This window comes from Salmo salar, chromosome 07 (genome assembly GCF_965601325.2).
Source record: "Salmo salar chromosome 07, fSalSal1, whole genome shotgun sequence".
NCBI classification, from domain to species: Eukaryota; Metazoa; Chordata; class Actinopteri; order Salmoniformes; family Salmonidae; genus Salmo; species Salmo salar.
In genome coordinates, this window is record NC_138297.1 from 31,382,501 (window position 1) to 31,410,000 (window position 27,500).

The 27,500-nt window shown below is 47.5% G+C and overlaps 1 protein-coding gene across 1 annotated transcript in view; it reads right to left on the minus strand.

Moving 5' to 3' along the window:
- LOC106608931 (arrestin red cell-like) overlaps positions 1-27,500 on the minus strand; it is a 68,298-nt gene that overhangs the window by 19,421 nt on the left and 21,377 nt on the right. The gene's annotated exons all lie outside the window — the stretch shown is intronic.

The window sequence follows — 27,500 nt, forward strand, 5'->3', positions numbered from 1 at the left end:
CGCCTACGAGCACGATCAGGATTTCTAATGGGATCAGCAGTTTCTGCCTGTCGTCAAACTGTACCGTCTTTGGTACATCTACTAAGTTGAACATGAAAGACCGAGCTCCTCCAAGTCAGAGAGACCGTTTGTTCAGTGGCCATAAGCCAAAGCATCATGTTTCTGATGTTGATGGTGTGACAATGAGTGCGCCCCAGACGATCATAAACCGTTAAGCTCTGTATCTCGGCTGCACCGAAAGAGATATGAGAGAGAGCGAGAGAGAGCGAGCGAGCGAGAGCGAGCGAGAGAGAGCGAGCGAGAGAGAGAGATGAGGAGAGAGAGAGAGAGAGAGAGAGAGAGAGAGAATGCGAGAGACAACAACAGGGAGCGCAAAAGAGGGGGAGACAGGCGGACAGAGGGAATGGAGCGAGAGAATGGGACAAAGGAGACTCAAAGAGGGACAATGAATGAATGAATGAATGAAATACTCCTTCCCCTCCATTTCTTCAGTAAATGTACGGGAAGATAATGTGAGAGGAATAAAATGGGAGGTTACTGTGGTGGTGTGTTGTGAAGCTTGGGGATGTTGTGTCTGTCACACATTAACAGACACAACAGTGATGAACAATGGTTTATTACAATATGAAAAGGATGATTGATCATAATGATAGAGAAAATGCAGAGTGAAGAGGGGAAGAGAGTTGAGAGGGGGGAGAAGGGAAAGAGAGAGGGGTGGGGAGGGAAGGAGGGAGGGAGACGGGGAGAACAGAGCGTGAGTGAGAAAGCACGAGGTAAAAGGAGGTGGAACACAGGCAGAGAGAGAAGAGGGGAAGAGAGTTGGAGAGAGGGGGGAGAGAGAGAAAGCACGAGAGAGAGAAAGCGAGAGAGAGAGCAAGAGAAGGAAGGAAGGAGGGATAGAGAGAGAATGAGCTACAGGTGTTTGAAGGTCTGTCTATACATCATAATATGTGGTTGAGTCAGCAACTAGAAGAGATGGATCAAAGGAAAGTGTGGGATGGAGGGAGAGAGGGATGGATAGAGGAGCGAGGGAGGGAAGGATGGATAGAAGAGGGAGGAAGGGATGGGTAGAGGGAGGGAGGGATGGATAGAGGAGGGAGGGAGGGATGGATAGAGGAGGGAGGGAGGGATGGATAGAGGAGGGAGGGAGGGATGGATAGAGGAGGGAGGGAAGGATGGATAGAGGAAGGAGGGAAGGATGGATGGATGGATAGATAGAGGAGGGAGGAAAGGATGATGGATGGATAGAGGGAGGGAGGGAAGGATGGATAGAGGAGGGAGGAAGGGATGGATAGAGGAGGGAGGAAGGGATGGATAGAGGAGGGAGGAAGGGATGGATAGAGGAGGGAGGAAGGGATGGATAGAGGAGGGAGGGAAGGATGGATAGAGGAGGGAGGGAAGGATGGATAGAGGAGGGAGGGAAGGATGGATAGAGGAGGGAGGGAAGGATGGATAGAGGAGGGAGGGAGGAAGGGATGGATAGAGGAGAGAGGGAGGAAGGGATGGAGGGAGGAAGGGATGGATAGAGGAGGGAGGGAGGGAGGAAGGGATGGATAGAGGAGGGAGGGAGGGAGGAAGGGATGGATAGAGGAGGGAGGGAGGGAGGAAGGGATGGATAGAGGAGGGAGGGAGGGAGGAAGGGATGGATAGAGGAGGGAGGGAGGAAGGGATGGATAGAGGAGGGAGGGAGGAAGGGATGGATAGAGGAGGGAGGGAGAGATGGATAGATGAGGGAGGAAGAGATGGATAGAGGAGGGAGGAAGAGATGGATAGAGGAGGGAGGAAGAGATGGATAGAGGAGGGAGGAAGAGATGGATAGAGGAGGGAGGAAGGGATGGATAGAGGAGGGAGGAAGGGATGGATAGAGGAGGGAGGAAGGGATGGATAGAGGAGGGAGGGAGGGAGGGAGGAAGGGATGGATAGAGGAGGGAGGGAGGGAGGAAGGGATGGATAGAGGAGGGAGGGAGGGAGGAAGGGATGGATAGAGGAGGGAGGGAGGGAGGGAGGAAGGGATGGATAGAGGAGGGAGGGAGGAAGGGATGGATAGAGGAGGGAGGAAGAGATGGATAGAGGAGGGAGGAAGAGATGGATAGAGGAGGGAGGAAGAGATGGATAGAGGAGGGAGGAAGGGATGGATAGAGGAAGGGATGGATAGAGGAAGGGATGGATAGAGGAAGGGATGGATAGAGGAGGGAGGAAGGGATGGATAGAGGAAGGGATGGATGGAGGAAGGGATGGATAGAGGAAGGGATGGATAGAGGAAGGGATGGATAGAGGAAGGGATGGATAGAGGAAGGGATGGATAGAGGAAGGGATGGATAGAGGAAGGGATGGATAGAGGAAGGGATGGATGGAGGAAGGGATGGATAGAGGAAGGGATGGATAGAGGAAGGGATGGATAGAGGAAGGGATGGAAAACATCACTTCAGTGAAAAACACCTCTATAAAATGCAGGTCAGAGCTCAGGAAGACACAACAGCATGTGCAGGCGCGCGCGCGCCACACACACACACACACACACACACACACACACACACACACACACACACACACACACACACACACACACACACACACACACACACACACACACACACACACAGCATGTGCAGGCGCACGCACACACTCCTCATCCCACTTTCAACCAGTGAATAAAAAGAGAGAAATAAAAGGGAAGAAAAAGAAGGAAAGGAGACAAATGAACAATTGATGAGGGAGATCATCCAGAGGCAAGATTATCTGAGGGAGAGGGACGGGGAAAAAACAACAAGTGAGTGAGGAATAGAGAAAGTGTGAATGAAGCCAGCAAGAAAGAGTGATTGAGAGGGAGAAAGTAGGATAGAAAGATAGAAAAAGAGAAAGCACACAGTGTGTGTGTGTGTTGGGGAGAGACAGGTCAATGTGTGGCCTACAGCAGGCCACGTGTGCCACTTTTCACTCCCCTACTGACATGAATGCTAACCGCTTTGTTGGACTACATAGCAGCACACGCACAAATACAGTACGCACACGCGGCTCTCGCTCTCCCTCCCTCTCTTCCAGAGTGCCTGCTTAATCTTTGGCTCGCTCCATAAATTCTTGTCTTTCTCCCCATTTTATTGCTCTCGCTCTCCCCGATAGCCATTTCCCCCCTCTTTCTTCCGTTCCCTCTCCCTCTCACTGTAGAGCTAATTACAGATTTAAGGCCTATTAGTGTAGTGCCTTATGTGCATCCCAAATGGCACCCTATTCCCTTCATAGTGCACTACTTTTGACCAGAGGCCTATTGGCCCTGGTCAAAAGTAGTGCACGATATAAGGAATAGGAGGCTTTTTAAGATGTGGACAGTGTCTCAGCCTGCCTGGTCTAATGAACAGACCTTATTAATACTGCATCTTATCTAACCAGCCCAGGGCGACGCACGGCCAACACACACGCACACAGTGAAAGGTTACCGATCAACGACGAGTCAGAACTGCCTATACTCTCATTTAGCTGTTAATCCACTTTTGTGTGTGTGTGTGTGTGTGTGTGTGTGTGTGTGTGTGTGTGTGTGTGTTGTATATATATATATATGTGTGTACTTGCTTGTATGTGTGTGTTACAAGACTCCCCCCCCCCCCCCCCCCCCCCCCCGCATGGGTTCTATTTAGTTGCCATGGCAGCCAGATAGACTTACACCTGTTGTCATGGGAACAGAAAAGGCCCAGAAAATGATAAGATACGAAATGTACAGTTGAAGTCAGAAGTTAACATACACCTTAGCCAAAGGATCGCCACTTTATTTTAATAATGTGAAATGTCAGAATAATAAGAGAGAGAATGACTTATTTCAGCTTTTATTTCTTTCATCACATTCCCAGTGGGTCAGAAGTTTACATACACTCAATTAGTATTTGGTAGCATTGCCTTTAAATTGTTTAACTTGGGTCAAATGTTTCGGGTAGCCTTCCACAAGCTTCCCCACAATAAGTTGAGTGATTTTGGCCCATTCTTACTGACAGAGCTGGTGTAACTGAGTCAGGTTTGTAGGCCTCCTTGCTCGCACACACTTTTTCAGTTCTGCCCACACATTTTCTATGGGAATGAGGTCAGGGCTTTGTGATGGCCACTCCAATACCTTTGTTGTCCTTAAGCCATTTTGCCACAACATTGGAAGTATGCTTGGGGTCATTGTCCATTTGGAAGACCCATTTGTGACCAAGCTTTAACTTCCTGACTGATGTCTTGAGATGTTGCTTTAAAATATCCATATATTTTTCCTCCCTCATGATGCCATCTATTTTGTGAAGTGCACCAGTCCCTCCTGCAGCAAAGCACCCCCACAACATGATGCTGCCACCCCTGTGCTTCACGGTTGGGATGGTGTTCTTTGGCTTGCAAGCCTCCCCCTTTTTCCTCCAAACATAACAATGGTCATTATGGCCAAACAGTTCTATTTTTGTTTCATCAGACCAGAGGACATTCCTCCAAAAAGTACGATCTTTGTCCCCATGTGCAGTTGCAAACAGTAGTCTGGCTTTTTTATGGCGGTTTTGGAGCAGTGGCTTCTTCCTTGCTGAGCGGCCTTTCTGGTTATGTCAATATAGGACTTGTTTTTACTGTGCACACAGATACTTTTGTACCTGTTTTCTCCAGCATCTTCACAAGGTCCTTTGCTGTTGTTCTGGGATTGATTTGAACTTTTCGCACCAAAGTATGTTCATCTCTAGGAGACAGAGCGCGTCTCCTTCCTGAGCGGTATGACGGCTGCGTGGTCCCATGGTGTTTATACTTGCGTACTATTGTTTGTACAGACGAACGTGGTACCTACAGGCATTTGGAAATTGCTCCCAAGGATGAACCAGACTTGTGGAGGTCTACAATTTATTTTCTGAGGTCTTGACTGATTTCTTTTGATTTTCCCATGATGTCAAGCAAAGAGGCACTGAGTTTGAAGGTAGGCCTTGAAATACATCCACAGGTACACCTCCAATTGACTCAAATGATGTCAGTTAGCCTATCAGAAGCTTCTAAAGCCATTAAATAATTTTCTGGAATTTTCCAAGCTGTTTAAAGGCACAGTCAACTTAGTGTATGCAAACTTCTGACCCACTGGAATTGTGATACAGTGAATTATAAGTGAAATAATCTGTCTGTAAACAATTGTTGGAAAAATGACTTGTGTCACGCACAAAGTAGATGTCCTAACCGACTTGCCAAAACTATAGTTTGTTAGCAAGAAATTTGTGGGGTGGTTGAAAAACGAGTTTTAATGACTCCAACCTAAGTGTATGTAAACTTCTGACTTCAACTGTATATGCACATGTACTGTGGATGGTTTCCATATTGATCGTGTCCCTGCTTCCAAGTATCTGGATAGATGAATAGCTGTCTTTTAAAAAGCATATTCATGAGTTAGTTAAGAAGCTGAGAATAAAAATGGGCTTTTTCTATAGAAATAGGTCCTGTCTCTCGATAAATAGTAAAAAGCAGATTATTCAGTCAACATTCCTATAGGTCCTAGACTACGGCGACATCATCTATATGAAAGCAGCTGGTACTTCATTAAAGCCATTAGATGCAGTTTATCATAGCTCATTGCGCTTTGTTACGTGTGACAATTTTAATACTCATCACTCTGCATTCTCTACCAGAAAGTTGGTTGGCCCTTTTTGATGTCACATAGATTGATACATTGCTATGTTTTAATTTATAAAGCACTTTTACAAAAAGTCCCACTTTACCTAACGTCATTACTAAACTTTAGACATACGAGTTGCCACGCCTGGTCTTAGGGATGGCTAACTCTGGAAATGACTTTGGTCTCTACTAGGGTTGCACATTTTGGGAAATATTCAGAGGTGGAAACTTTCCATGGGAATTAATGGGAATATATGGGAATTCATATTAATACCATTTAAATGTTGATGTTTTTTGCATTGGATATATTTACCATATCATATGGAGACAGAACCATAAATCGTTTACCTTATGAGTAAATATAATTGCAAATGATTAACTCCTTCCAATAGAAATTTTAAAAAAACTTTTTAGTTACGAATTTAACTTTAATTAAATGAGTTGACTCTTCACATGGGATAATTTCACTGAACAACAAAAGAAAGGGAATATTGAATGATCCATCACATCTCCCAGAAACATTTTCAACATACGTACAATGAAACTAAAGCTTTGGTTGTCTTCCTCTCAGGCTTCCATGTCTTCTCCCTGGACCTCCTCAATGTCCACCTCTTGAACATGAGACTCTGAGGCCTCATCTTCACTGTCACTTTCCAACCTTGATGAGGATGGCTCGTTGTCAGGCTCAAAATGCCTCAAATTTGCTCGGATGGCCACTAATTTTTCAACCCTTGTATTGGTCAGTCTGTTACGTGCTTTGGTGTGTGTGTTCCCAAACAAGGACCAGTTGCGCTCTGAGGCGGCTGATGTTGGTGGGGTTTGGAGGATGATGGAGGCAACAGGGGAAAGAGCCTCAGATCCACAAAGTCCCTTCCACCAGATGGCTGATGAGATATGTTGGCACGACTGCCATATTGCATCTCCATCCCAAAGCCCTTGCTTGGAAGTGTACTTCGCCAGACTGCCAAGAACCTTGCCTTCATCCAGGCCAAGGTGGCGAGACATGATAGTGATGACACCATAGGCCTTGTTGATCTCTGCACCAGACAGGATGCTCTTGCCAGTATACTTGGGGTCCAACATGTACGCTGCGGCGTGTATGGGCTTCAGGCAGAAGTCTTCCCACTTTTTTATGTATTTCAGAACTGTAGTTTCCACTGCTTGGAGCAGTGAAGTGGGCAGGGCAGTACGGATTTCTTCTCTTACATCTTCAAGCAGAGTCTGAACATCAGACAGGATGGCATTGTCTCCCTCAATCTGTGCAATGGCTACTACTATAGGTTTCAGGAGTTTCAGGCTGCTTACCACTCTCTCCCAAAATACATCATCCAGGAGGATCCTCTTGACTGGGCTGTCCATATCGGCAGACTGTGATATGGCCATTTCTTGGAGAGACACCTTCCCTTCCAGGAGACTGTCAAACATGATGACAACACCACCCTGACGGGTGTTGCTGGGCAGTTTCAATGTGGTGCTCTTATTCTTCTCACTTTGCTTGGTGAGGTAGATTGCTGCTATAACTTGATGACCCTTCACATACCTAACCATTTCCTTGGCTCTCTTGTAGAGTGTATCAATTGTTTTCAGTGCCTGATGTCCTTGAGGAGCAGATTCAATGCATGAGCAGCACAGCCAATGGGTGTGATGTGAGGGTAGGACCAATCAGCCTTCATGTTCGCAGCATTGTCTGTCACCAGTGCAAATAACTTCTGTGGTCCAAGGTCATTGATGACTGCCTTCAGCTCATCTGCAATGAAGAGATGGTGTGTCTGTTGTCCCTTGTGTCTGTGCTCTTGTAGAATACTGGTTGAGGGGTGGAGATGATGTAGTTAATTATTCCTTGCCCACGGACATTCGACCACCCATCAGAGATGTTTGCAATACAGTCTGTTTTCTCTATGATTTGCTTGACCTTCACTTGAACTCTGTTGAACTCTGCATCCAGCAAATTAGTAGATAAAGCATGTTTGGTTGGAAGGGTGTATGCTGGGTGAAGAACATTCAGAAATCTCTTCCAATACACATTGCCTGTGAGCATCAGCGGTGAACCAGTTGCATACACAGCTCTAGCAAGACATTCATCAGCATTTCTCTGACTACGTTCCTCCATTGAGTCAAACATATTCTGATTCCAGGAAGACCATGAGCTGTTGCTATCGATAAGGTGTCCGATTCATCATTTTCACATCGAATAGAAGTAGAGGGACTTTTGTCAGAGGTTGCTTGTTGTGAGCGCTGAGGGAACTTTATGCACTTGGCCAGATGATTCTGCATCTTTGTTGCATTCTTGACATATGATTTAGCACAGTATTTGCAAATGTACACAGCTTTTCCTTCTACATTAGCTGCAGTAAAATGTCTCCACACATCAGATAGTGCCCGTGGCATTTTCCTGTAAAGATTAGGAAAAAAATGAGTAAAAAATAATAACCAAATACAATTCCATGTACATATAAATAGTTAAGCAGTTAGATTAAACAACTCCTTTGTATGATAAATGTTTTAAAATGAAACATGTATGGAAACAGGTGAATTAACACTCCTCAGTTAGCAGGGTCAAGCAAGCTAAAACCCACATAGTAGCAAAAACTAACTAGCAGAAATTGTTAACAAGTTAGAAATTATTTAAACACACTTTGCTGTAGTTAACAAAAAATTATGTATATGTCATATAAAATATATTCACCCCACCCAGTATTGGAATTAAAACTTACCAGAAAGCTTGTAGTCCTTGGCTCAGGCAGTGTAGTAGTGTTGGCTCAATAGCATCTCATTAGCGTGTAAGATCTTGAGTATCAGCTGTACATGTGATGAAAGAGTGCACTGCACATTGATGGAAGAATGGACTGTGCATGCAGAGGGTTGCAATTCCATTGAATTGGGGATAGTTTAACCAAAATATGCCACAATACCTAGAATGGCCTTATCTGTATCCTACAAAAAAAAAGTTCACTGTTATAAACGAACTTTCTTGACGAATTTAAGCAAAATTCCCAAAATTCCCAGGCTTAACTTCCCATGGAAAATGTCTGGAAATTTACTGGAAAGTTTCAGACTCTTTGTAACCCTAGTCTCTACTGAGTTAGGTAAATTAGCTTTTCTCTTTTTTTGCACCTTATTTGTGGAACAATCTTCAAAATGTTCTGAAATTTGACGTTTTGGGGCCTGTAGGACAATTGAGAACTTGCATTTTGTATTTTCTGTCATTTATGTAATTCAGGTCTCATCTGTAAAAGAGAACTTGGTCTCAGTATGACTCCCTGATAAAAAAATAAAAAGGTTAAACAAATACATACATGCATGTAAATACAGTCGTCGCAAAGCTGCCCTGACTGAGACCACGATCCCAGAAAGAGTGGGAGAAAGCAGCCAAGAGGCACACATGGATGTGCACACACACACACCCCGCCTTAGGAAACATACACGTGCACATCCGCACACACACACGCCTTAAGAAACACACTCGCGCATCTGCGCGCACACACACACACACACACCGCCTTAGGAAACATACACACACGCGAGCATCTGCGCACACACACCACCTTAGGAAACATATACACACACACACACACACACACACACACACACACACACACACACACACACACACACACACACACACACACACACACACACACACACACACACACACACACACACACACACACACACACACACACACACACACACACACACACACACACACACACACACACACACACACACAGCCTTAGGAAACACACACACACAGCCTTAGGAAACAGACACACACGCGCGCATCCGTACACATGCAAACACAAACAAACACACACAATTGCAGGCTTTCAAAAAACACACAAACACACACAGGCCAATGACATGGGTCTCCCCAATGAGTGGAGAAAGCAGCCAAAACCCCACGCAGGCATATGCATTCTCTCTCTCCCTCCGTGTCTCCCTCCCTCCCTCCGTCCGTCCCTCCGTCTCCCTCCCTCCGTGTCGGTCTCCCTCCCTCCCTTCCTCCGTATCGGTCTCTCTCCCTCCCTCCCTCCCTCCGTGTCGGTCTCTCTCCCTCCCTCCCTCCCTCCGTGTCGGTCTCTCTCCCTCCCTCCCTCCCTCCCTCCCTCCGTGTCGGTCGGTCTCTCTCCCTCCCTCCCTCCCTCCCTCCGTGTCGGTCGGTCTCCCTCCCTCCCTCCGTGTCGGTCGGTCTCTCTCCCTCCCTCCGTGTCGGTCGGTCTCTCTCCCTCCCTCCGTGTCGGTCGGTCTCTCTCCCTCCCTCCGTGTCGGTCGGTCTCTCTCCCTCCCTCCGTGTCGGTCGGTCTCTCTCCCTCCCTCCGTGTCGGTCTCTCTCCCTCCCTCCGTGTCGGTCTCTCTCCCTCCCTCCCTCCCTCCGTGTCGGTCTCTCTCCCTCCCTCCCTCCCTCCCTCCGTGTCGGTCGGTCTCTCTCCCTCCCTCCCTCCCTCCCTCCGTGTCGGTCGGTCTCTCTCCCTCCCTCCGTGTCGGTCGGTCTCTCTCCCTCCCTCCGTGTCGGTCGGTCTCTCTCCCTCCCTCCGTGTCGGTCGGTCTCCCTCCCTCCCTCCCTCCCTCCGTGTCGGTCTCTCTCCCTCCCTCCCTCCCTCCCTCCGTGTCGGTCTCTCTCCCTCCCTCCCTCCCTCCGTGTCGGTCTCTCTCCCTCCCTCCCTCCCTCCCTCCCTCCCTCCGTGTCGGTCGGTCTCTCTCCCTCCCTCCGTGTCGGTCGGTCTCTCTCCCTCCCTCCGTGTCGGTCGGTCTCTCTCCCTCCCTCCGTGTCGGTCGGTCTCTCTCCCTCCCTCCGTGTCGGTCGGTCTCTCTCCCTCCCTCCGTGTCGGTCGGTCTCTCTCCCTCCCTCCCTCCGTGTCGGTCGGTCTCTCTCCCTCCCTCCCTCCGTGTCGGTCGGTCTCTCTCCCTCCCTCCGTGTCGGTCGGTCTCTCTCCCTCCCTCCCTCCCTCCGTGTCGGTCTCTCTCCCTCCCTCCCTCCCTCCCTCCCTCCCTCCGTGTCGGTCGGTCTCTCTCCCTCCCTCCGTGTCGGTCGGTCTCTCTCCCTCCCTCCCTCCGTGTCGGTCTCTCTCCCTCCCTCCCTCCGTGTCGGTCTCTCTCCCTCCCTCCCTCCCTCCCTCCGTGTCGGTCTCCCTCCCTCCCTCCGTGTCGGTCTCTCTCCCTCCCTCCGTGTCGGTCTCTCTCCCTCCCTCCGTGTCGGTCTCTCTCCCTCCCTCCCTCCGTGTCGGTCTCTCTCCCTCCCTCCCTCCGTGTCGGTCTCTCTCTCTCCCTCGCTCCGTGTCGGTCTCTCTCCGTGTCGGTCTCTCTCCCTCCCTCCGTGTCGGTCTCTCTCCCTCCCTCCCTCCCTCCCTCCGTGTCGGTCTCCCTCCCTCCCTCCGTGTCGGTCTCTCTCCCTCCCTCCCTGTCGGTCTCTCTCCCTCCCTCCCTCCCTCCCTCCCTCCCTCCCTCCGTGTCGGTCTCTCTCCCTCCCTCCGTCCCTCCGTGTCGGTCTCTCTCCCTCCCTCCCTCCCTCCCTCCCTCCGTGTCGGTCTCTCTCCCTCCCTCCCTCCGTGTCGGTCTCCCTCCCTCCCTCCCTCCGTGTCGGTCTCTCTCCCTCCCTCCCTCCGTGTCGGTCTCTCTCCCTCCCTCCCTCCGTGTCGGTCTCTCTCCCTCCCTCCCTCCGTGTCGGTCTCTCTCCCTCCCTCCCTCCGTGTCGGTCTCTCTCCCTCCCTCCCTCCGTGTCGGTCTCTCTCCTTCCCTCCCTCCGTGTCGGTCTCTCTCCCTCCCTCCCTCCGTGTCGGTCTCTCTCCGTGTCGGTCTCTCTCCCTCCCTCCCTCCCTCCGTCCGTGTCGGTCTCGCTCCCTCCCTCCATGTCGGTCTCTCTCCGTGTCGGTCTCTCTCCCTCCCTCCCTCCGTGTCGGTCTCTCTCCCTCCCTCCCTCCCTCCGTGTCGGTCTCTCTCCGTGTCGGTCTCTCTCCCTCCCTCCCTCCGTGTCGGTCTCTCTCCCTCCCTCCCTCTCTCCGTGTCGGTCTCTCTCCCTCCCTCCGTGTCGGTCTCTCTCCCTCCCTCCGTGTCGGTCTCTCTCCCTCCCTCCCTCCCTCCCTCCGTGTCGGTCTCTCTCCCTCCCTCCCTCCCTCCCTCCGTGTCGGTCTCTCTCCCTGCCTCCCTCACTCCCTCCGTGTCGGTCTCTCTCCCTCCCTCCCTCTCTCCGTGTCGGTCTCTCTCCCTCCCTCCCTCTCTCCGTGTCGGTCTCTCTCCCTCCCTCCCTCTCTCCGTGTCGGTCTCTCTCCCTCCCTCCCTCTCTCCGTGTCGGTCTCTCTCCCTCCCTCTCTCAGTGTCGGTCTCTCTCCCTCCCTCTCTCCGTGTCGGTCTCCCTCCGTGTCGGTCTCTCTCCCTCCGTGTCGGTCTCTCTCCCTCCGTCCCTCCGTGTCGGTCTCTCTCTCTCCCTCCCTCCCTCCCTCCCTCCCTCCCTCCGTGTCGGTCTCTCTCCGTGTCGGTCTCTCTCCCTCCCTCCCTCCGTGTCGGTCTCTCTCCGTGTCGGTCTCTCTCCCTCCCTCCCTCCGTGTCGGTCTCTCTCCGTGTCGGTCTCTCTCCCTCCCTCCCTCCCTCCCTCCCTCCGTGTCGGTCTCTCTCCGTGTCGGTCTCCCTCCCTCCCTCCGTGTCGGTCTCTCTCCCTCCCTCCCTCCGTGTCGGTCTCTCTCCGTGTCGGTCTCTCTCCCTCCCTCCCTCCGTGTCGGTCTCTCTCCCTCCCTCCCTCCCTCCCTCCCTCCGTGTCGGTCTCTCTCCCTCCCTCCCTCCCTCCCTCCGTGTCGGTCTCTCTCCCTCCCTCCCTCCCTCCCTCCCTCCGTGTCGGTCTCTCTCCCTCCCTCCCTCCCTCCCTCCCTGTCGGTCTCTCTCCCTCCCTCCGTGTCGGTCTCTCTCCCTCCCTCCCTCCCTCCGTGTCGGTCTCTCTCCCTCCCTCCCTCCCTCCGTGTCGGTCTCTCTCCCTCCCTCCGTGTCGGTCTCTCTCCCTCCCTCCGTGTCGGTCTCTCTCCCTCCCTCCCTCCCTCCGTGTCGGTCTCTCTCCCTCCCTCCCTCCCTCCGTGTCGGTCTCTCTCCCTCCCTCCCTCCCTCCGTGTCGGTCTCTCTCCCTCCCTCCCTCCCTCCGTGTCGGTCTCTCTCCCTCCCTCCCTCCCTCCGTGTCGGTCTCTCTCCCTCCCTCCCTCCCTCCGTGTCGGTCCCTCTCCCTCCCTCCCTCCGTGTCGGTCTCTCTCCCTCCCTCCCTCTCGGTCTCTCTCCCTCCCTCCCTCTCGGTCTCTCTCCCTCCCTCCCTCCCTCCGTGTCGGTCTCTCTCTCTCCCTCCCTCCCTCCGTGTCGGTCTCTCTCCGTGTCGGTCTCCCTCCCTCCCGCCCTCCGTGTCGGTCTCCCTCCCTCCCTCCCGCCCTCCGTGTCGGTCTCCCTCAGTGTCGGTCTCCCTCAGTGTCGGTCGCCCTCAGTGTCGGTCGCCCTCAGTGTCGGTCGCCCTCAGTGTCGGTCGCCCTCCGTGTCGGTCGCCCTCCGTGTCGGTCGCCCTCCGTCCCGCCCTCCATGTCGGTCTCTCTGTGTCAGACAGACACAGAGACAGAGACAGACAGACCTTCAACATGGAACAGTGTACTGGCACTAGTTCAGGCAGTCCATATTGCTGAGAGAGAGTCCAGTCCATGCCTGTAGTGAGGTCAACAGAGGCCCCTGGCCCACAACAAGGTAGAGAGAGATAAAGGAAAGAATTGGATCAAAACAGCGATAAACATTTACAAAGGCATCTGGTGTGTGGTTGAAGCTAGTTTGGAATGATTGTCTGAGCTTTCATAATGTTATAAACTCCAACAAAGAATAAAGAATAAGATGGGATTTCATAATGTCACAAATTAAAAAAGCCATGTTATAGAACAGAGAAGAAGAAGCAGGAAACATGAAGGTCAGATTCTTCACGTTTCTGTTCCTCGATCTTAAATCCATTAGACTTTATCTGCCAACAGAGCCCGACCTTTATAAACACAGCACTGATATAAACACACAAGCTACCCTCACACATGTGAACGCACGCAGACACATACTGGCTAATAAAGTCAACAAATACACACACATTTCAGAGTGTTGATATAGTCAAGTATATACAAACACATGGGGCCCAGAGGAAAGGAAAATATTAGTGATACCACACACACACACACACGAATGCAGGAAGACAAGACCTACAGAAAAAAAAGACAGGGAAAGTGTCTCTGCCTCTCTACTCTATCCATTTCCTTATTCCTCTCCTCTCTCCCCATTATCTCCTTCTCGCCATCTAGCTCTTCCTCTCTCCCCTCCTTTCTCGCTCTCCCTCTACGTGGCTCTGTCCAATCACGGCTAAGCTTCACAGGAGACCACCGCAGCTGTGTGACATCAGGATGACATCACACAGGAAGTGATCCGTGTCCCTGTGGGTCGGTCAATAGAACCACTCACATTGCAAGGACAGTGTGTGAGTGTAAGAAATCTATCAGGGTCTTAATTTAAACTTGGGCCAGGTGAAGATGAGCTAAATAAAGACGCATTTATCGACACACACACACACACCTCTCTAACCTTCTCAGAGAGAGAGAGAAAGAGAGAGATGCCGTTAAAGAGAGCTATACAGTCGGGTAGGTGTTAAACCCATTATAAGGAGAGGATAGGAGAGTAACTGAACACACACACATATATACCCCCCCCCCCCCCCCCCCCCCCCCCACATGCCCGTATGGTCCCTCATAATGTGTTCTCTGTAGACATAAGGGTGTGACGTGGGTGTGTGTGATGTGTGTGTGTGTGTGTGTACAACCACACAAAATAATTGTCTATGAAATGCATGCAGTTCAGTGGAGTTGACACACACACACACACACACACACACACACACTTCCGAGCGGTTCTGATCAATAGTATCCTTTAGTGTATTGATCTGAAGTCTCTGTGGAAAAATCCTTCACGTTCATTATGTTAATGGTTCCATGGTGTGTGTGTGTGTGTGTGTGTGTGTGTGTGTGTGTGTGTGTGTGCGCGCGCGTGCGAGCGCATCCGTGAGTAGTTACAACTGGGGTCAGGAGGTTTCCTGACCATGTGACGTGACCAGGAAAACACTGGCCCTTTCCGTAGAAAACAAACATGATCCTTGTTTTTCCTGTTGTTCAGTTGTTTGTCTGGTTGTTGTTCTCTAACAGTGTTTCCCAACTCCGGTCCTCAAGTACCCCCAACAGTACACAAGCCCTCAATGAGTTGAATCAGGTGAGTTTTTGTCCGGGGCTACAACTAAAATGTGTACCGTTGGGGGTACTGAAGGACCGGAGTTGGGAATAACTGCTCTAACACACAGACAGATTAGGGATTAAAATGTGCCAGATTAGCTCATATGTACAGTAGTAAAGCGTTAGCAGATTAACACACAGACAGACATAGGACGGGACAGATTAGCTCATATGTACATTAAGGCATTGAGAGATTAACACACACACACACACACAGGATGGCTCAGATTAGCTCAGATGTACAGTCAAGCGTTGGGAGATTAACACTCAAAGTTTTAGAGTTTAAACCTGCGGCAAGACTACAGTAATCCTAATCTGGAAGACTCTTGAATGTATGGAAGACTCTTGGTTCAGAATCAACAGCCACAGTCCCAGACTGGAGCAAGAGAGGGGCGTGTGTGTGTTTATACTGTGCAATGTTTAGTGTAAAAACATGACGGAGGCTTAGCAGAAGAAAATAGAGAGGAGGGGAGGAAAGGAAAGGAAGGGGTGATCAAGAACGAGAGAGAGAGAAGCGACAGAGAGAGAGGAGCGACAGAGCGAGAGGAGAGGAAGACACTTCAGTTTTTAAAACAAGGAACAGCCTATGTGCGTCAGAGGCAATGTGTGTGTGTGTGTGTGTCAGTGTTTGTGTGTGTGTGTGTGTGTGTGTGTGTGTGTGTGTCAGTTTGTGTGTGTGTGTGTGTGTGTGTGTGTGTGTGTGTGTGTGTGTGTGTGTGTGTGTGTGTGTGTGTGTGTGTGTGTGTGTCACAGGTGGCACCTTAATTGGGGAGGACAGGCTCATAATAATGGCTGGAACAGAATATATGGATTCATATATTGTCTAAATGGTTTCCATGTGTTTAGTACCATTCCACTCACTCCAGCCATGATTAAGAGACATCCTCCCCTCACCAGCCTACTGTGGTGTGTGTGTGTGGGGAGCAGGAAGTGGTGGGGGGGGGGGGGGGGGGGGGGGGTCATGGGGTTTTGTGGTCTAGGTGTTAAAGGTTGCCACAGGAGGAGACGACACAGACTCACACACTTGCAAACAAACACACAGGGTAGAACACAAACAAACACACAGGGTAGAACACACACACACACTTCCTTTACTGAGAGAGAGCGAGGAGTAGCACGAACCCTGTCAACATCCGAAGTCGCAAACAATATGGCCAGACAGACAGGTTCCAGCAGCAACAACCTGACATGGTTTAACAGTCCCGTGTTGTTGTCTAGGGAACTATGCCCAGTTGGTCTGTCACACACACACACACACACACACACACACACACACACACACACACACACACACACACACACACACACACACACACACACACACACACACACACACACACACACACACACACACACACACACACACACACACACACACACACACACACACACACACACACACACACACACACACACACACACACACACACACACACACACACACACACACACACACACACACACACACACACACACACACACACACACACACCCTACCAAACAATTACCAAGCCTATGTCTAAAATAGCATTCTAATCCCTGTAGTACACTACTTTGACCAGAACCCTATGGGTCCTGGTCAAAAGTAGTGCATTATATAGGAAATAGGGTGCCATTTGAGACGCAATGTCTAACCATAGAATGACTAAGCCGATGTCTGAGATTCTCTAAAACAGTATCCTGTATCTGCCTGCACATAAAAGGCCTACGTTAATGGTCGAAACCCGGGAACTAAGCATGGAATTCACGCTACAAAGCGGACTGCTCCGTTTGCAGCGAGAGACTGCGCTGGTTTGGTGAAACACATGGGGAGAATGAATTTCTCAAAAATGTTACCCTCAAAAGACCTCAACCACACAAGCAGTGTGTGAGAGAATATGCTTCTCTGTGTGTGTGTGTGTGTGTGTGTGTGTGTGTGTGTGTGTGTGTGTGTGTGTGTGTGTGTGTGTGTGTGTGTGTGTGTGTGTGTGTGTGTGTGTGTGTGTTTGTCTAACTGGGGCAGGATATGAGCGGGCAGGAGGACCAGGCAGAGAATGTAGCTGCCTCACAGATCATTCAATATATTGAATGATCTGTGAGGCAGCACATTCTCTGCCTGGTCCTCCTGCCCCAGTTAGACAAACAACACACACACACACACACACACCGGTTTAGGAAACAGATTACTAAACTAGCAGACCACCAAGTGTTACCCCATCTCTCTCACACACACACACACACACTCACACACAGAAGCATATTCTCTCACACACTGCTTGTGTGGTTGAGGTCTTTTGAGGGTAACATTTTTGAGAAATTCATTCTCCCCATGTGTTTTACCAAACCAGCGCAGTCTCTCGCTGCAAACGGAGCAGTCCGCTTTGTAGCGTGAATTCCATGCTTACTTGAAGTTGGAAGTTAACATAAACAAGTTTTAATGACTCCACCCGAAGTGTATCAACCACTCCACAAATTTCTTGTTAACAAACTATAGTTCTGGAAAGTCGGTTAGGACTTCTACTTTGTGCAGACACAAGTCATTTTCCAACAATTGTTTACAGACAGATTATTTGACTCAATCACAATTCCAGTGGGTCAGAAGTTTACATACACTAAGTTGACTGTGCCTTTAAACAGCTTGGAAAATTCCAGAAAATGATGTCATGGCTTTAGAAGCTTCTGATTAGCTAATTGACATCATTTGAGTCAACTGCAGGTGTACCTGTGGATGTATTTCAAGGCCCACCTTCAAACTCAGTGCCTCTTTGCTTGACATCATGGGAAAATCAAAAGAAAATCGGCCAAGACCTCAGAAAAATAATTGTAGACCTCCACAAGTCTGGTTCATCCTTGGGAGCAATTTCCAAACGCCTGAAGGTACCACATTCATCTGTACAAACAATAGTACGCAAGTATAAACACCATGGGACCACGCAGCCGTCATACCACTCAGGAAGGAGACGCGTTCTGTCTCCTAGAGATGAACATACTTTGGTGCGAAAAGTGCAAATCAATCCCAGAACAACAGCAAAGGACCTTGTGAAGATGCTGGAGAAAACAGGTACAAAAGTATCTATATCCACAGTAAAACGATTCCTATATCGACATAACCTGAAAGGCCGCTCAGGAAGGAAGAAGTCACTGCTCCAAAACCACCATAAAAAAAAACAGACTACGGTTTGCAACTGCACATGGGGACAAAGACTGTACTTTGTAGAGAAATGTCCTCTGGTCGGATAAAATAAAAATAGACATGTTTGGCCATAATGACCATCGTTATGTTTGGAGGAAAAAGGGGGAGGCTTGCAAGCCTAAGAAAACCCTCCCAACCGTGAAGCACAGAGGTGACAGCATCATGTTGTGGGAATGATTTGCTGCAGGAGGGACTGGTGCACTTCACAAAATAGTTGGCATCATGAGGGAGGAAAATTATGTGGATATATTGAAGCAATATCTCAAGGCATCAGTCAGGAAGTTAAAGCTTGGTCGCAAATGGGTCTTCCAAATGGACAATGACCCCATGCATACTTCCAAAGTTGTGGCAAAATGGCTTAAGGACAACAAAGTCAAGGAATTGGAGTGGTCATCACAAAGCCCTGACCTCATTCCCATAGAAAATTTGTGGGCAGAACTGAAAGTGTGTGTGAGCAAGGAGGCCTACAAACCTGACTCAGTTAAACCAGCTCTGTCGGGAGGAATGGGCCAAAATTCACCCAACTTATTGTGGGAAGCTTGTGGAAGGCTACCCGAAATGTTTCACCCAAGTTTAAATTGTTTAAGGCAATGCTACCAAAAACTATGTAAACTTCTGACCCACTGGGAATGTGATGAAAGAAGTAAAACCTTAGAATGATGAATGATTTATTTATATACTATTATTCTGACATTTCACATTCTTAAAATAAAGTGGTGAGCCTAACTGATCTAAGACAGGGAATTTTTACTAGGATTAAATGTCAGGAATTGTGAAAAACTGAGTATAAATATATTTGGCTAAGGTGTATGTAAACATCCAACTTCAACTGTATGTGTATACACACACACACACACACACGCAGCCAAAAGTTTTGAGAATGACAAATATTAATTTTGTCAGATGTTACTATGGAATACTAAAGTATAATTACAAGCATTTCATAAGTGTCAAAAGCTTTTATTGACAATTACATGAAGTTGATGCAAAGAGTCAATATTTGCAGAGTTGACCCTTCTTTTTCAAGACCTCTGCAATCCGCCCTGGCATGCTGTCAATTAACTTCTGGGCCACATCCTGACTGATGGCAGCCCATTCTTGCATAATCAATGCTTGGAGTTTGTCAGAATTTGTGGGTTTTTGTTTGTCCACCCGCCTCTTGAGGATTGACCACAAGTTCTCAAATGGGATTAAGGTCTGGGGAGTTCCTGGCCATGGACCCAAAATATCGATGTTTTGTTCCCCGAGCCACTTAGTTATCACTTTGCCTTATGGCAAGGTGCTCCATCATGCTGGAAAAGGCATTGTTCGTCACCAAACTGTTCCTGGATGGTTGGGAGAAGTTGCTCTCGGAGGATGTGTTGGTACCATTCTTTACTCATGGCTGTGTTCTTAGGCAAAACTGTGAGTGAGCCCACTCCCTTGGCTGAGAAGCAACCCCACACATGAATGGTCTCAGGATGCTTTACTGTTGGCATGACACAGGACTGATGGTAGCGCTCACCTTGTCTTCTCCGGACAAGCTTTTTTCCGGATGCCCCAAACAATCGGAAAGGGGATTCAGAGAAAATGACTTTACCCCAGTCCTCAGCAGTCCAATCCCTGTACCTTTTGCAGAATATCAGTCTGTCCCTGATGTTTTTCCTGGAGAGAAGTGGCTTCTTTGCTGCCCTTCTTGACACCAGGCCATCCTCCAAAAGTCTTCGCATCACTGTGGATGCAGATGCACTCACACCTGCCTGCTGCCATTCCTGAGCAAGCTCTGTACTGGTGGTGCCCCGATCCCGCAGTTGAATCAACTTTAGGAGACGGTCCTGGCCCTTGCTGGACTTTCTTGGGCGCCCTGAAGCCTTCTTCACAACAATTGAACCGCTCTCCTTGAAGTTCTTGATGATCCGTTAAATGGTTGATTTAGGTGCAATCTTACTGGCAGCAATATCCTTGCCTGTGAAGCCCTTTTTGTGCAAAGCAATGACGACGGCACGTGTTTCCTTGCGGGTAACCATGGTTGACAGAGGGAAAACAATGATTCCAAGAACCGCCCTCCTTTTGAAGCTTCCAGTCTGTTATTCGAACTCAATCAGCATGACAGAGTGATCTCCAGCCTTGTCCTCGTCAACACTCACACCTGTGTTAACGAGAGAATCACTGAAATTATGTCAGCTGGTCCTTTTGTGGCAGGGCTGAAATGCCGTGGAAATGTTTTTGGGGGATTCAGTTCATTTGCATGGCAAAGAGGGACTTTGCAATTAATTGCAATTCATCACTCTTCATACCATTCTGGAGTATATGCAAATTGTCATCATACAAATTGAGGCAGCAGACTGTGAAAATTAATATTTGTGTCTTTTGGCCACGACTGTATAGATGAGTAAGAGGAAAGACTCTATAAAACGTGCTGATTCTGCCTCGCAAATCCTGATAATTCACAGTTTGGAAAGAGAATGAGCGAGAAAAAAGGGCGAGAGCGCCAACTCAAATCTTGTTTGAAGTAGCGCTCTACAGCAAAACCTTCGGCACTCCTTCGAAACCTATAACCTCTCTTTACTAAGAACCAGCTAACCCCAAAGACCTCGAAGTTCATTCAATTCAATAAAGTTTATTTCCATCATTCTAACACTGTTTATTGGTTAGATGACGATAGGCAGATCTCATTGTTTTGACTTTTGACATAGTTAGCATTTCACACACACACACACTTACTCAACCCTGTGAGACCGAATTGGACTGAACCGAACACAATCTAACACAGTGACACTTTCCTTCAGTTCAAAATGATTTTGTTGTGGTAAGAAACCCTTGAGGGAGAGATTTTGGATAGAGGGGGAGGACAAAGAACAGAGGAGTGAAAGGAAGAATTTGGATAGAGGGATGAGGACACGCGAGAGTGGAGAAGTGTGTCCAATTTTGATTTGGACAACTCATTCCCTGTCCTCTTTTATTCACTCATTAACTCTCTCTCCCTCTCTTTCTCTCAGTCCCTCTCTCTACCTTTCCCGGGCTCTCCTCTCTCCCTGTCGCCGTCTCTCTCCTTCCTTCCCTCTCTTTCTAGTTTGCTTTCTAATAGTAGAGAACTTCCTGTGCTTTTGCAAAACAATCACTCATCTGTCCATCCTTCCCGCTCTCCTTCCCTTCCTCTCTCTCCCCCCCCCCCCCTCCCTCCGGCCCTTCCCCTGTCTGACTGACTCGAGGAAACCCTGCCTTGCCCTCTCTCCCTCCCTCCCTCTCATTTTCTCTGTGCCTTCTCCCCTCTCTCCATTTCTCTGTTTCTTTTTCCTTCAGTAATACCTAGTCAAGATACGGAAAACTGGGAGAATGAGGGAAAGAGAGAGAGATGGCGGCAGTGAAACAGAGCAAGAAAACGGTGGTTTGAGCTAACGTCCCTGATTAGACTGTGGTGAAATATGACAGAAAGCAGAGATAGATACACTGAATCAAAATCACAACTTGTCTCTTCCTCTGTGATACCTGGCTCAGGCAGTGGGTTAAATGCAGGGGTGAGAACCGGTTCAGGGAACAGTACCGGAACCGTTTTGTTTTGAGGAACAGAATCAGAACCGGGAACGAAAGTAATCTATACAGTTCCGGAATATAATAGTTATTTAAAAAGCATGCGAACCGGTTAATTACGTTATTTTAAGCGCCTATGCAAAGCCCTCACTCTGTCACTCAGAAACGTATTCCAGTGTCTGCCTACCAGCTGAAAATCTTTGCCAGTGTGTGTGTGTGTGTGTGTGTGTGTGTGTGTGTGTGTATGTAGGCTTTCTGCCCCTCCCTCTCCGAAGCATAGTCTACTGTAGCTTACGGACATTACAAGCGTGACTCAGAAATTAGGGAGAGATTTTTCATTAGAGAAGAATGGATTCACTTTTTCAATGCAAGTTAAGGATATTATAGTTCTCGTTTTATATTGGATTTTTTAACCTCTAGGATAGGGGGCAGTATTTTCACATCCGGATAAAAAACGTACCCGATTTAATCTGGTTATTACTACTGCCCAGAAACTAGAATATGCATATAATTGTTTGATTTGGATAGAAAACACCCTAAAGTTTCTAAAACTGTTTGAATGGTGTCTGTGAGTATAACAGAACTCATATGGCAGGCAAAAACCTGAGAAGATTCTGTACAGGAAGTGCCCTCTCTGACCATTTCTTGGCCTTCTACACTCTCTTTATTGAAAACTGAGGATCTCTGCTGTAACGTGACACTTTGTAAGGCTCCCATAGGCTCTCAGAAGGCGGCAGAACGTTGAATGATGACTTTGCAGCCCATGGTTGAAAAACAGTAGCGCATTTGGTAAGTGGTCGATCTGAGAACAATGAGACGGGGGCGCGCATGCACGTGAAGAGTCCATTTTAGATTTTGAGTCTTTGAACGAAAACAAGGTTTCCCGGTCGGAATATTATCGCTTTTTTACGAGAAATCGCATAAAAATTGATTTTAAACAGCGTTTGACATGCTTCGAAGTACGGTAATGGAATATTTAGACATTTTTTGTCACGATACGCGTCCGCGCGTCACCGTTCGGAATAGTGTCTTGAACGCAAGAACAAAACAGAGGATATTTGAACATAACTATGGATTATTTTGAACCAAAACAACATTTGTGGATGAAGTAGAAGTCCTGGGAGTGCATTCTGACGAAGAACAGCAAAGGTAATCCAATTTTTCTTATAGTAAATCTGAGTTTGGTGAGTGCCAAACTTGGTGGGTGTCAAAATAGCTAGCCCGTGATGGCGAGCTATCTACTCAGAATATTGCAAAATGTGCTTTTGCCGAAAAGCTATTTTAAAATCGGACACCGCGATTGCATAAAGGAGTTCTGTATCTATAATTCTTAAAATAATTATGTTTTTTGTGAACATTTATCGTGAGTAATTTAGTAAATTCACCGGACGTTTGCGGTGGGTATGCTAGTTCTGAACGTCACATGCTAATGTAAAAAGCTGGTTTTTGATATAAATATGAACTTGATTGAACAAAACATGCATGTATTGTATAACATAATGTCCTAGGAGTGTCATCTGATGAAGATCATCAAAGGTTAGTGCTGCATTTAGCTGTGGTTTTGGTTTTTGTGACATTATATGCTAGCTTGAAAAATGGGTGTCTGATTATTTCTGGCTGGGTACTCTGCTGACATAATCTAATGTTTTGCTTTCGTTGTAAAGCCTTTTTGAAATCGGACAGTGTGGTTAGATTAACGAGAGTCTTGTCTTTAAAATGGTGTAAAATAGTCATATGTTTGAGAAATTTAAGTAATAGCATTTCTAAGGTATTTGAATATCGCGCCACGGGATTCCACTGGCTGTTGAGTAGGTGGGACGATTTTGTCCCACATACCCTAGAGAGGTTAACTACAAAAAGGTAAGACGCGTTTTTTTTTTTTACCCCCTTTTTCTCCCCAATTTCGGGATATCCAATTGCGATTCAATCTCGTCTCGTCGCTCCAACTCCCCAACGGGCTCGGGAGAAATGAAACATGAACCGCCAAGCTAGGCTGCTTCTTAACATCCGCTCGCCTAACCCGGGAGCCATCGGCACCAACGTGTCGGAGGAAACACTGTTCAACTGATGACTGAAGTCAGCTTGCAAGCGCCTGGCCCGCCACAAGGAGTCGTTAGAGCGCGATGAGCCAAGGAAAGCCCCCCGGCCAAACCCTCACCTAACCCGGATGACGCTGGGCCAATTGTGAGCCGCCCTATGGGACTCCCGGTTCCTGCCGGCTGGGATTGAACCCTAGGCTGTGTGGACGCCTCAACACTGTGACGCAGTGCCTTAGACCGCTGCGCCACTCGGGAGGCCCGTTAGACGTGTTTTTATTTAAATGCTGGTGCTGCTCTGCACACACAAGCTTGTTAGCTAGCTAGCTCTGGTCCAATGTTAAGCCAACTCTCTGAAGTTCAACAATATTCAACATTTCCTTCATAGAATTATACCTACAGAGGAGCGGCTTCTATGGGCCTAATTCAGACAACGCATGTCATAACAACAATATGCCCAGTACTTCAAGTCAAGCCTCCTCCACACTCTTTTGCTCTCGCCCCAGCTGCAAAATTTCAGTCGCATCTCATGCCCTACACGTGTCTGTCCAATGCATGTCAATAGCTTGCCCGCTCCATAGCAAGCTGCTTTATCCACAATGATTGGTGAAGTAATTTAATGTCGAGCTAAATGTAAAAAAATAAATAAAAAAAGGAATTGAAAGGAACAATATAATCCGTTACTGTTTTGTGGTTCAAACCGGTTCAGAACCTAATTTTGCTGGTCAGAACAGTGGAATGTTCAGAATGAAACGATAGGAGAATAATTTCAGTTCCAACCCCTGGTTAAATGAGATGGATCAGAAATGTTTGTATCTAGCCTCTGATTCAGCCCCTATGCCATCCATGAAGAGAGAGGGACAGAGAAAGACGAGGTGGGAAAGAGCAAAAGGGGGAGAGAGAGAGCGAGAGGAATGGACAGAAAAAGAGAAGGATAAATAAAAGTATAAGAAATGGAGAAAGCAAGAGATACAAAGAGAGAGAAGGAAGTAGAGAATGAGAGAGGGGGATAAAAAGAGAAGGAGAGTGAGTTCTTGCTTAATCATTCTGCTCTCACACTTCCTCTATTCTGCTGGCTCATTTCCTGTCATCACAGAGAAGATGTGAGCAACTGGGTTCACATAGATGTACACAGCCTACAATACCATCTTGCATACTCTTGCCTGCATCTATCTGATCTAAGGTGTAATCATTTGTACAAATATTTGCGAATGAGAGTTTCTATTGGACAAATTCAGGTATGTTTATCACTGTTTTGTTTGCTTCCATTTAGAAACGTTTTCCAACAAAATTGAGAGAATGAATACACCCCTGATCCCCTGCACACACAGTTCACTGTCATAGCAGCCACATTCAAACATCATGGTCACTTTGCTCGTTGTATAAATCATTCTTGCATCTACGCACTCTCTTCTCAACATTTCCCTTTGCTTATGGACTTTCCCTTTGCAGTGCACAAAACAGCAGCTGTCAGGTGAAAACATTTTTTCAAGCCAAACCATAACCACTAACCGCTACACACAGCCACATCTTCGTCACCATATTAGCTAGCGTCATAGTCACATAGCTACGATAACTAACGCATTAGTAAACCCGTTACAGTAAAGTGGACAGCAAGCAATTTAGCTGTTAACCCGGCAGGCACCGGTGGCAATACATTTATAAAACCAAAAGCTTGACTTGGAAGAGTTCCAGTGTTGGATAGCCTTAGCCAGCTAGCTAACATGGGATCCCTCTCTGTTTGAGCTGGGTGTTTGAGTAGAATATAGTAGCTAGCTGCATTCGCTAGCTAAATAAGTGAAAGTGAAACAAATACAACAAAATATAGCTAGCTCTTTCTTGCGTCTCCTTCATTTTTTAAAGAAATTAAATTTGTGCCTTTCTCTCTTCGAGTCAACTACTCACCACATTTTATGTACTGCAGTGGTAGCAAGCTGTATTTTATGCTTTTAGTACTAGATTAATACTCTGATCCTTTGATTGGGTGGACAACATGTCAGTTCATACTGCAAGAGCTCTGATAGGTTGGAGGACATCCTCCGAAAGTCGTCATAAATACTGTGTAAGTCTATGGAAGGGGTAAGAACCACGAGCCTCCTAGGTTTTGTAAAGAAGTCGATGTACCCAGAGGAGACGGAAACTAGCTGTTCTCCGGCTACACCATGGTGCTACCCTACAGAGTACTGTTGAGGCTACTGTATACATTCTTTGCAAAACAGTGTTTCAATAAATTGTTTGGTGACGTAAATATATTTAGTATAGTTTTATCTAAAAACTATTACTTTTTCAGTTTCATTATTAACATTTTTCCAAAATTCACTGAGGATGAACCGTGCTTCTACACCTGCATTGCTTGCTGTTTGGGGTTTTAGGCTGAGTTTCTGTACAGCACTTTGAGATATCAGCTGATGTAAGAAGGGCTTTATAAATACATTTGATTTGATTTGAAAAATCACCTACAGTGTCACCAACAAAGCACCCACACCATCACACCTCCTCCTCCATGCTTCACGGTGGGTACCATGAGATCATCCGTTCACCTACTCTGCGTCTCACAAAGACATGGTAGTTGGAACCAAAAACCTAAAATTTGGACTCATCAGACCAAAGGACAGATTCCACTAGTCTAAAGTCCATTACTCGTGTTTCTTGGCCCAAGCAAGTTTCTTCCTATTATTATCCTTTAGTAGTGGTTTCTTTACAGAAATTTGACCATGAAGGCCTGATTCACACAGTCTCCTCTGAACAGTTGATATTGAGATGCGTCTGTTACTTGAACCCTGAAGCATTTATTTGGGCTGCAATTTCTGAGTCTAGTAACTCTAATGAACTTATCCTCTGCAGCAGAGGTAACTCTGGGTCTTCCTTTCCTGTGGTGGTCCTCATGAGAGCCAGTTTCATCATAGCGCTTGATGGTTTTTGAGATTGCTCTTGAAGAAAGTTACAAAGTTCTTGAAATGTTCCAGATTGACTGACCTTCATGTCTTAAAGTAATGGACTGTCGTTTCTCATTGCTTGTTTGAGCTGTTCTCGCCATAATATGGACTTGCTCTTTTACCAGATAGGGATTTCTTTTGTATACCAACCCTACCCTTGTCAAAGCACAACTGATTGTCTCAAACGCATTGAGGAAAGAAATTCCACAAATAAACTTAACATAACGCTTGTGTTATTTCATAGTTTTGACGTCTTCACTATTATTCTACAATGTAGAAAATAGTAAAAATAAAGAAAAACCCTTCAAAATTATAAAACGCAACATGCAACAATTTCAAAGATTTTACTGAGTTACAGTTCATGCAAGGAAACTGAAATTCATTGGGCCCTAAAATCTATGGAATTCACATGACTGGGCTGGGGAATCAGGCCGAGCCAATCAGAAATAGTTTTTCCCCACAAAAGGGCTTTGTTATAGACAGAAATACTCCTTAGCACCCCCCTCACCTCCACTCAGACGATCCCACAGGTGGAGAAGCCGGATGTGGAGTTCCTGGGCTGGTGTGGTTACACGTGGTCTGCGGTTGTGAGGCCGGTTGCCAAATTCTCTAAAACGACATTGGAGGCAGCTTATGGTAGATAAATTAACATTAAATTATCTGTCTAGAGCTCTGGTGGACATTCCTGCAGTCAGCATGCCAATTGCACGCTTCCTCAAAGCTTGAGACATCTGTGGCATTGCGTTGCGTGACAAAACGGAACATTTTAAAGTGCCATTTTATTGTCCCCAGCACAAGGTGCACCTGCATAATGATCATGCTGTCAGGTGAATGGATTATCTTGGCAAAGGTGAAATGCTCACAGCAATGCAATCTCCATAGACAAACATTGGCAGTAGAATGGCCTTACTGAAAAGCTCAGTGACTTTCATAGGATGCCACCTTTCCAACAAGTCAGTTCGTCAAATTTCTGCCCTGC